Source organism: Aquila chrysaetos, chromosome 1 (genome assembly GCF_900496995.4).
Source record: "Aquila chrysaetos chrysaetos chromosome 1, bAquChr1.4, whole genome shotgun sequence".
Lineage (NCBI taxonomy): Eukaryota > Metazoa > Chordata > Aves > Accipitriformes > Accipitridae > Aquila > Aquila chrysaetos.
In genome coordinates, this window is record NC_044004.1 from 35,309,453 (window position 1) to 35,319,260 (window position 9,808).

Below are 9,808 nucleotides of genomic sequence, written 5' to 3' on the forward strand. Positions count from 1 at the left end.
TCAGTTGTTGCTACGTAGTGTTTAGTCTAAAGTCAAGGATTTTTCAGCTTCTGATGCCCAGCTAGCAAGAAGACGGTAGAGGCACAAGAAGTTGGGATGGGACACACCAGGACAGCTGACCCAAAATGGCCAACAGGGTATTCCATACCATATTACGTCATGCCCAGTATATAAGCTGAGGGGAGTTGGCCTGAGGGGGATCGTTGCTCAGGAACTAACTGGGCATCAGTCAGCGAGTGATGAGCAATTGAATTGTGCATCACTTGTATATTCCAAGCCTTTTATTATTACTATTATTATTGTCATTTTATTATTATTATTATCGTTATTAGTTTCTTCTTCTCTGTTCTATTAAACTGTTTTTATCTCAAACCACAAGTTTTACTTCTTTTTTTTTCCAATTCTCTCCCCCATCCCACTGGGTGTTGGGGAAGTGAGTGAGTGGCTGCATGGTGCTTAGTTGCTGGCTGAGGTTAAAGCACGACATTCTCTAAGCTCAGAATTATTAATTATATTAACTATAGGACACACCATTAGACACTATAATAAATTTAATATATAGTTCCAGAGGCCAACTGAAAAGTGGTGCTCACAGAAGTGTAAAAACAACATCAGAGATAGTCCTGTTCTCAATAGCTTTCATCTGACTGGTAAGATAAAAATGAAAAAAGGAAGTAAGTATGATACACAAATAGACCAGCCAACACACTATTAATTTCATCTTGGTTCATATGTATATGTGCATTATTTTGTAAGAACTGAGGTTTACTTAAGAGAAAATAACTTAAGTAGAAAGAAATGTGAATGAAGGGCAGTGGACAGAGAAGGCAGAGAGAAGTGACAGGTGTAGGAGGGGAGCAGGGTAGGACAAATTAGCAGTCACTCCATGACCAGCCAAAATAACAAAAAGACCAGCCAATACTGATTCTTAGTGATTTGATACATTTCCACACAGGCATAGTACTATTTCATTTCATGTAGGAAATCCTCCATTCAGTCAAACAAAATCCTTTATGTACATATGCACTTTCCTTCTTGGCTTGATAGATTACACAAAACCCCTACAAGCTGGTGACAGAATACTTAAACAGCAGCAGCCTGGGAGCAGGGGTGTTAAAACTCTTCTCTATTACAAACAACATCTTGCCAAGCAATGACAAGGGGATGCAGCACAGGTTTGGGACCTTGTATAGCCTCTCAAGAAATCTGTGTTTCACTCCATCCTTGGGCCTGGAATCGGTGCTTCTGTTTCACCCCACTTTTGGTTTAGGGTTGGACTCTGAGACCCCTCTCCTAATGACTCTAACTGTTTAGGTAACCTAAAAAGATGTTGCCCTTGGTAGCAATCTGGAGAAGCATGGGAGAATCTGAGAGATTTGTTCCATCTGTCCCATTCCCCATCACAGCAGAGTAGGTTTACTGGCAGTGAGCCATTACCTGGCCTTTGCCAATCGCAGATAAAACTGTGACTTAAAGACAGATGCATTTCCCTCTCTCAAATCCTGTATCAGCCTTTGGCTGGGCCCAAGCAGCTGGCTTTCTGACTTTAATACTACTTAAAAGACATCTGTTTTCTAAGGCTTATCTAGTTCAGTAGCAGTTTTGTTGGTTTTTTTATTGATAGCAAGTAAAGCTCCTTGGGACACGTTGCATGAATGGTGTTGCGGAATAGCAATTTGTATTTGCAACTGCTGTTTACCTATGTGCAGAGATCAATACCTGTTGTATTTTACCCTCTTAATTCACAAAATATGAGTTTAGAATGTAATCTTTTACTGTCTACTCCTCATAACAAATCAATGTTCCTACATAATATCAGTCTCCTTAATTCAGACTTAAAATCTTTGGCTTTGTAGGCTTTTTTTCCTTCGAGTCAAATAGATAAAATGCTGAAGTTGCTATATTAGGAGGACATAACATGGATTGGAACAGCAATCCAGGCTTTTCTTTTGATGGTTTAAATATCTTTTTCTGTAATAAGCAAATCAAATACCATATATTCAATGGCAAGCTGGATTTAAATTCTAAAGCGATGACCCTAACTGATCCAATGGAAGATTTCCAACTATATCCAACTTTCAGGGGAAAACTAAACCTGTTATCAAGCCACTAGAAATTTAAGGCCTTCTTTAAAGCCTAGTGACATCCTAATAATTTATTTGAGCTTCAGATCAGAACATTGTTATACTTTGAAGAGATATCAAATCATCTATGATTTATGTAATTTTTTTTTTAAGACTACTATCACTTAACTTCTTGGCTATCATATTTATTCATGGTATTTCCTGGTTAAGTGTGTACTGCAAATGGGTGTGGAAAAATATAACTTTTAGGAAGGATGAGATAAGATGAGGTAATAACAAAGGCCACTTGAGGATGGCTTTGGAAAATGTGTGATAACTTACTGAAATCCCTGCTACTGTGCCTCACTAGGACCCAGACCCACGTGGCAATCCAGTGCATGCCACTCCATGCCCATAATGGTGTTTGACTCAAAAAAATATGATAAGAAAGTGAATTTATTGGCCACAGTCCTCTGTAAAGATGTTTGATAACATAAATCAGAGTAAGTGCTTCTAGTGCCCAGTAGGCAGTTCCTGAGGCCACCTTTCCCAGGCTGTAGCTGACTCCGGGGCTGACCATCAGGTAAACATTTTCCCTCACAGCTGCAGCAATTCACACCTGCTATTAATAAAAGACAGACACCACAGACAGAGTTTATTACTAATTTTCTCCCTGTTTCTCCTAACCTAGCCTATTTTTATGCAGCTGGGATAGCATTGAGATTCTCCAGTATCTTCCACAGCAAATTTGTGACTCCTAAAGAACCGAGGCCACAAATACAAACATGGGTCTCTGTTCCTGAAGTTAAACCACCAAGAGTCTGTGTTGATAAATAATTCCACTGATAGCAGTAGATATCCAAGTTACTTTGCTTAGTCTCTCTGGGGCACTTTGGGTGAAATTCCTCTCACCTAACTTCAGGCATTTAAAAATTAGCTGTCTAGGTTCCTTCCTTATGGAAGTGAGTAGAGGAACTGCACTTTGGAGGCATGAGTCTCTCTCCAATGACTAAAAAAATGACACTGAGTTTGACTACATGCTCACTCAACCAAATAAAATTATTTGAGATGAATGTCACTACTAGTATTTACTACTAGATTCTGCTATAACTACTAGATCACAAATATAGAATAAACATATAAAGCTTACCCACTTGATGGATGGATTCTCCATAGCTGATTTGTGAAAAAAAAATGGCCCTGCTGTAAGCCAGCAAAAAGACCTCCTTGATTAAGTCAGCTTTCTCTGAGGAATTTTCTTGTTATAAAATTTATTTGAGCAGCATGATGTGATGTCTTTCCCAGAACGGCTGCTTCCTCTAGTTGACACGGGGAAGTTTATAATAGAGAAGAAAATATTTCAAGACAGGTCAAGAAAACTGCAAAAATATATGCCCTCTGTGCATGTGTATGTTGTTTGCTTGGCACGTTTTTGGTTTGGTTTTTTTTCCCAAACAGGCATGGCTTGTTGAAAATGGCTGCAATTTTCTGAGCTTCATGATCCGTAAAATAACTGTATATAATTACATGGCAGAAGCAAAGTAAGGTTTCAGTTGATTTAATTTATTTATGTCTCTCTTAATCCTATTTCATCCATTCAGTTTTATCACCTTCCTGTCTCTGATGCTGTCTGTTATCACTCCAGCCCTGAACCTCCCACTGTCTGGCTATAACTGCCGTAACCTTTTTATTTCTGGCACTTAGCTGATCCTATCCTAAAAGCCTTTTATCCCCCACTGAATGTAATCTGAGCACTTAACTTTTATATATCTGTTCCTTTACTCCATTCTCTCCTTTTACAAGGAAATTGAACCTCTTGTATTTTCCTCTTCACTTTTACTATATGTTTCTTATTTTCTGTGGACTGAAAGAGGCCTCAAGGCAGACAATAATCAGGAATCATATGTACCATTTCCAGTGTTTGCTTTAGATGTAATATTTATCTTATAACCAATATATTGACATTTATTCTTTGTTTTTTATTCACGGGTTTTTCTATCATCTCATGGAAATAGCTGGCTTCGTGACAGAATAGTAACTTGTCTTGTTGCTATACTGTCACAGAGGATTCAATATCAAGACCTTCTGGGAAGGAGCTGTCAGAGCAGGCTGAATCTGATGTCATGTACACTTTGACAGGGCACAGATTACTTCATTTAACCTGATAGAATCATGCTGCTAGATAACAAGTTCAAAATGAGACTATGCTACAGCCTCCTGAATAGTCATGCTATGTGCGCACTGTCACAAAACCTTTCTCCTTTTCACTTACAAAGCTCAGAATGCCATGGAGAAAAAAAGCAAGCACAGATACTGAACTATGTACTGTTAGTATGGTTAGGAAAGAATGGGGAAATAGACAGTTGGCCATCTGTCCCCTACAAAGAATCAACCGAGCACAAAGTAACAAAGAAAGAGTTAATATTTCTTGGTTTGTTATCATTTGGGGAAAATGTGATTTCATTTTTACAGTTCTAGGATTAGAAATAAGTGTGATTTAAAAAAAAAGTGACTCATGATTTCACATTAAACTTCAGCACACCTTCAGAAAACGCAAGGCATTTTCTATGTATTTATTACAGTGTTCCTCACTGAAATTCTCCCTCAGGAGTCTTCATTTTTGGAGGGAACACAGTTAAAATGATATTTACATAAAGCAAACAGAAGTTTTCAGAGTTAGTTGGCAGGAATTATCCAACCATCCTGATGTAACTTAAAATGTTTGGAAAGTACTGAAATAAGTAATTCTAGATGTCTCCTTGAAAAGATTCAGAATCAGAAAATTATACACCTGAAGTTTTTAACCAGTGAAGCAGCCTTCCCTCTGGTTTTAGGGAATTCTTTTAATCTGTCTTCCCTTCCTCAATCTCATTCATTTGGTTCTGTGAGTCTTTTAGGTGTATTAGTTACAACTTACTTTTCCTCTTCAAAGCACTGTACATTTTTTCCCATTTCCCTGTGTTCATTCTGGTACAGTCTGGAGATGGAAACGGAAAAAGAATCTTTCTAAAGCAAGGTGGCATCTGACAAAGGGCAGCCTACAATGGCAGGACCAGGACAACAACGTTATTCAGAATAGTCAATTAACTCTCAAATGGTCTAATTGCTAGATGTAATAAACTTAATAATCTCAAAACATGGATATTGCAAAGTAGGTAAAAATTAAGCTAAAAGAGCCTATGGTGACTGTACTGGTTTTGGCTGGGATAGAGTTCATTTTCTTCATAGTAGCTATGGGGCTCTGTTTGGATTTGTGCTGAAAACAGTGTTGGTAACACAGGGATGTTTTCGTGACTGCTGAGCAGCGCTTACACAGAGCCAAGGCCTTTTCTGCTTCTCCCACCACCCCACCAGCGAGTAGGCTGGGGGGGCACAAGAAGTTGGGAGGGGACACAGCTGGGACAGCTGACCCCAGCTGACCAAAGGGATATTCCAGACCATATGACGTCATGCTCAGTGTATAAAGCTGGGGGAAGGAGAAGGAAGGGTGGGGATGTTCAGAGTGGTGGCATTTGTCTTCCCAAGTAACTGTTACGTGTGATGGAGCCCTGCTTTCCTGGAGATGGCTGAACACCTGCCTGTCGATGGGAAGCGGTGAATGAATTCTTTGGTTTGCTTTGCTTGCGTGCGTGGCTTTTGTTTTACCTATTAAACTGTCTTTATCTCAGCCCCCGAGTTTTCTCAGTTTTACCCTTCCGGTTCTCTCCCCCACCCACTGGGGGAGGGGGGAGTGAGTGAGTTGCTGGGTGGAGCTTAGTTGCCGGCTGGGGTTAAACCACAACAGTGACTACTGGAGAAAATGAAGGTCAACTAGGTTCAGATGGTTCACTTGATAAGAACCTCACAGACATGGGGGTGTTGCTTCCAGCTCCAAGTAAGAGCAGAATATAGATAATCTGCATAAATAAATTGAGCAATACATTGATATGTGAAGTACAGATTCAGGTTCCTATGTTAGTTTATGTTCCTAAAGCATGGGAAGCAGTTACTCTGAGGAAACTCAGTCAGTGAATTATGTAAATGTAACCATATGTAATAGATATGAAGAAAGCATATCACAGAAGGTGTTATTTGCATGAAGTCTCGATACCATAATACTGACTTTAAAATGTGAAGAAGAGTGTCTCAGGACACTTAGTCAAATATTTGCACTTTTTATACCAATTACCCATACATTTTAGGCACACATTCAAACACTCAACTACTTGATCATTGTAATTATTTTACATTCCATATCTCTGAAACACGCCAGATTCCTAATTGGAAGGAAGAAAATTATCTTGAGGCATGCTCTAACAAAACAATGAAAAATAGCCTAGGAACAATGCCTTTTTTGTGCTGCCTACAATATCTCCCTGCTGTATATACAAAAGCACAATAAGCTTTTAATCTGAACCAGAAGAAAAAACTTCCTGATACCTGGATGCCTTAAAAGCCAAAGAGAAAACTTGCCGTGTAAAGTGGCTTTATATATAACCGAATCCACTTCTATGTTTACTCTTATTCTACAACATAAACCAACACTCTGTCCTTCTGTGCAGTAATCTCCCTGAAAACAAACCAGCAAGGGGTCAAAAGCAGCAAAAGAATGAGGCACCTAGACTGCAACGTAGCTTGGAAATCAAGTCCAAACAGCACTCAAAAAATCGTTACTGCACTGCCATCCAAACTACCAAGCTGACTCACATTTTAAAACCAAATTCCAGAGATGCCTACAATTGACATAGCTGAGTAGTTCACAATGCTTGGCTCACACCTTGCTTATACAGCTAGATTAGGATCCAAAATTATGTCATTTCCTACATATGTTCTCCATGGAACTTGACTTGAGAGACATCATCAGAGCATATCTAATACACATTCAGCTTTCAAGTTCATCATCTCAAATGCAGCTGCAAGTAACTGCAATCTTTTAAAACATGACCTCTCTTCATCATGAAGAGCTGCGAAATTCTAACACAGTCCCTTCCTTAGCCAGTTTCAAAGGAGTGGGTTTTTTTTTCCTTTTTCTTTATATGAATATGACTAGAAAAGGAATAGGAAATGATGTAAAAAACACCTAAGATGGAGTAATTTAGTGCCTAAGATAGTTTCTGAAGAGGCCTTCCTCCTTGAGTAGATTTTAGAAATTTACCAGTCCTTTAAACAGTCAGTCTTTGCAGCCCCCAGCTCCTTCACTTTCTTAGTCTAGTGTCCAGACTACTGGGTTGCAGCACCATATTCCATCTCAGGCCCATAATGTCCAGAAATTTTTTGAGTAAGTGGTGTAGTTTGAATTTTTTGAGGCAATAAGAAAATATTAAACCAAGATTTCTGTATTTCTAGGCCAAATGCTCTGACCATAAAACTGAAGTTCTTCAAACAACTGTATTTCTTTAAGAGTCAGGCACTTGTCTTCAGGAGAGGCGTCAGGTAGCTTGACTCGGGGACAGGATTAATAACTCAGTCACCCGCCCAGTTGTTTAACACTCAGCAGCTACACACACAGCATGTTATTCTAAATGTCAATCTTACTTTACCCATGAATTGCCTGGGAACTTAGGTTTCTAATACAGAATTCTTGCCTGGGAAGGAGGCCATAAAAGTAATAGCACCAAGAAGTGCATTTATTTGAATTGGTCTTTTAATATTCATGACTTTGATCTTCTACTGTTTGCAAAATAATTTGCAATTTGCTTTCTTTGCTAGTATTAATTTAGTGTTATTTTCTTAGTAACTAATTCGTTTTCTTAGTGCTGTTCTGAGAAAGTTACATGCCTGACTTCCTGCAGCAGTAGAAGATTGTATGGGTCATCCACAATGTACACAAGTATTTTCAGCATTATTATAATCTTAGCAAGGCATTTCTTTTTTAAAAGAGGTTGTGTATTGTCCCAGTGGTCACCCTAGAAAGAAAGAAGCTGTCTTACCTATAGTCTTCATCTGGAAACTGGCACATTCATTGCTCATTTGAATATAATTTATGTGACTTGTGGAAGTGGATATGTGCTATGTTGATAGCTCTGCAAATACAGTTCTCCAGGGCAAAACTGGAAAAAAAAAAAAACACTCTAGTATAAACTACCTACACCTAATGCAGCTGGCAGCTGAAATGGATACAGAGGTAATGAAATCAGTGGCTCAAGATCTTTCAAGCCTCTGTTGTGTTATCACCACAAACAGGGTACATCAAGAGCATGCAAAACCTATTCCCTCTGGACACAAGCATAAGGACCCCATGCCTTTTCCTCACTGTTCTGGAGTTTCTCAACTCCATATAATTCCATGTGCAACCGGATACAATAATAATATTTTTTATCATAGTAATGATTAATTTGTTTATAGTAATATTTTTATCACTGCTGAAGTAGAGTGGAAGAGTTTTCCTATGCAAAAAGCTATTTCAGGCCTATTTCTTATTAGGCCTATCACAGTAATCCAACCACCACCTAATTAGATATTTTTCATCACTTCTGTTTCCTATTGTTCAAGTTAGTAAGATATCCTTTGCCATAAGCAAAAACTTGAAATCTTACTGACTTAGTGGCACTACAACCATAGCAGTGGGAGAATTGTGCCTCTATAGTTACCCATGCAATGCTTATTTACTTTATGGGTAAAGGGTATTTTGTTACTCTTGTCAGCCTTTCCCACTGGTGAGAACTAGACTGTATTCCATCTTCCACATCATCTTGTACAGAATAACTGTTACAAGTTTCCCAAATTTTTCATTGCAATGTTTCTGCAACCTTCCGTCTCCCACTTCTGAATGAAAAGGTGACAGATCAGAAGGTGTCCTCCAAAAAAATGTGCTTCAAACAGTTTAGGGAAGGTGGGAGAGGAGTTGAAATGCTGAAAGAAAGGGACTGGAGCAACTGAAGCTGCTTTTGCATAGGAGATTTGAGCATCATTTGTTCCACAGGGCTGCAGCTGAAGTGGAAGTCAGTCTACATCAAAGCCAAGTTGTCAGTCAATGCAATAGAAAATCTGTATCTGATGTGTAACTGTCCCACTCTCAATTCTGCTGAAAATTTGTATCCCAGAAACTTTTCTGTGAGCTTTATGTGAACATTTTGCAGGATTAAAGGCCTTCTTGTTTCGAAAAGCTCCACCCAAATGCATTTGAAATTCTTCAGTGTGTGGGAAAACCCCCACCACAGTCTTGATCACTCTGAGTGATTCCAGGTTCTTCAGGGACCTATGGTCCCCTGCCTCAGACCTTAATTCTCCAGCTCAGCAAGGGAGAATCTGTTGCAAGCTCCACAGTTGTTTTTTCTGCTGAGAATATGTATGTCTCCCATACTTTTCTCTTCAACTGAAGCCAATCCATTCTTCAGTGTATTCCCCTGTGAATGAGTCACATTAATGATTCCCAGTTGTCCTTGGTCTGGATGCACATGAAACATGTAGCAAAAAAAAGCACCGGTAGCAAAACTTCACTCAATTTATACCCTAACATGCAAAGCAGGAGCAATGTAATTGAACCAATCACAAAGTGGAAATTTCAGACAGAATCACCAAATTATTGTACTGTGTAACTATAACATTATTTCTGCTTTTATTAGTGCCTGAATTGCTGAGTAAAAACATTTTGAATGCATCGGATGATGTTCCTGAGGTCATTACAAGTAAAAATCTCTTTTTCCTGTTATATAGAGTGTGGCTCTCTACTGTTCATTTTACACTTCTTATGTGAAATGAGCACAAATCATACAGTAGAAACAGAATGTAAATTAAAAGGAAACTGTTTTCCTTTAGTTTTTCTT

The 9,808-nt window shown here is 38.8% G+C and overlaps 1 long non-coding RNA gene across 1 annotated transcript; it reads left to right on the top strand.

Annotated features, from left to right (window-relative positions):
* Positions 1-355: 355 nt before the first annotated feature.
* LOC115343230 lies at positions 356-5,929 on the top strand. Its single transcript, XR_003924060.2, has 3 exons — positions 356-422; positions 956-960; positions 5,788-5,929. It is a non-coding gene; the product is annotated as an uncharacterized LOC115343230 (long non-coding RNA).
* The last annotated feature ends 3,879 nt before the right edge of the window (positions 5,930-9,808 follow it).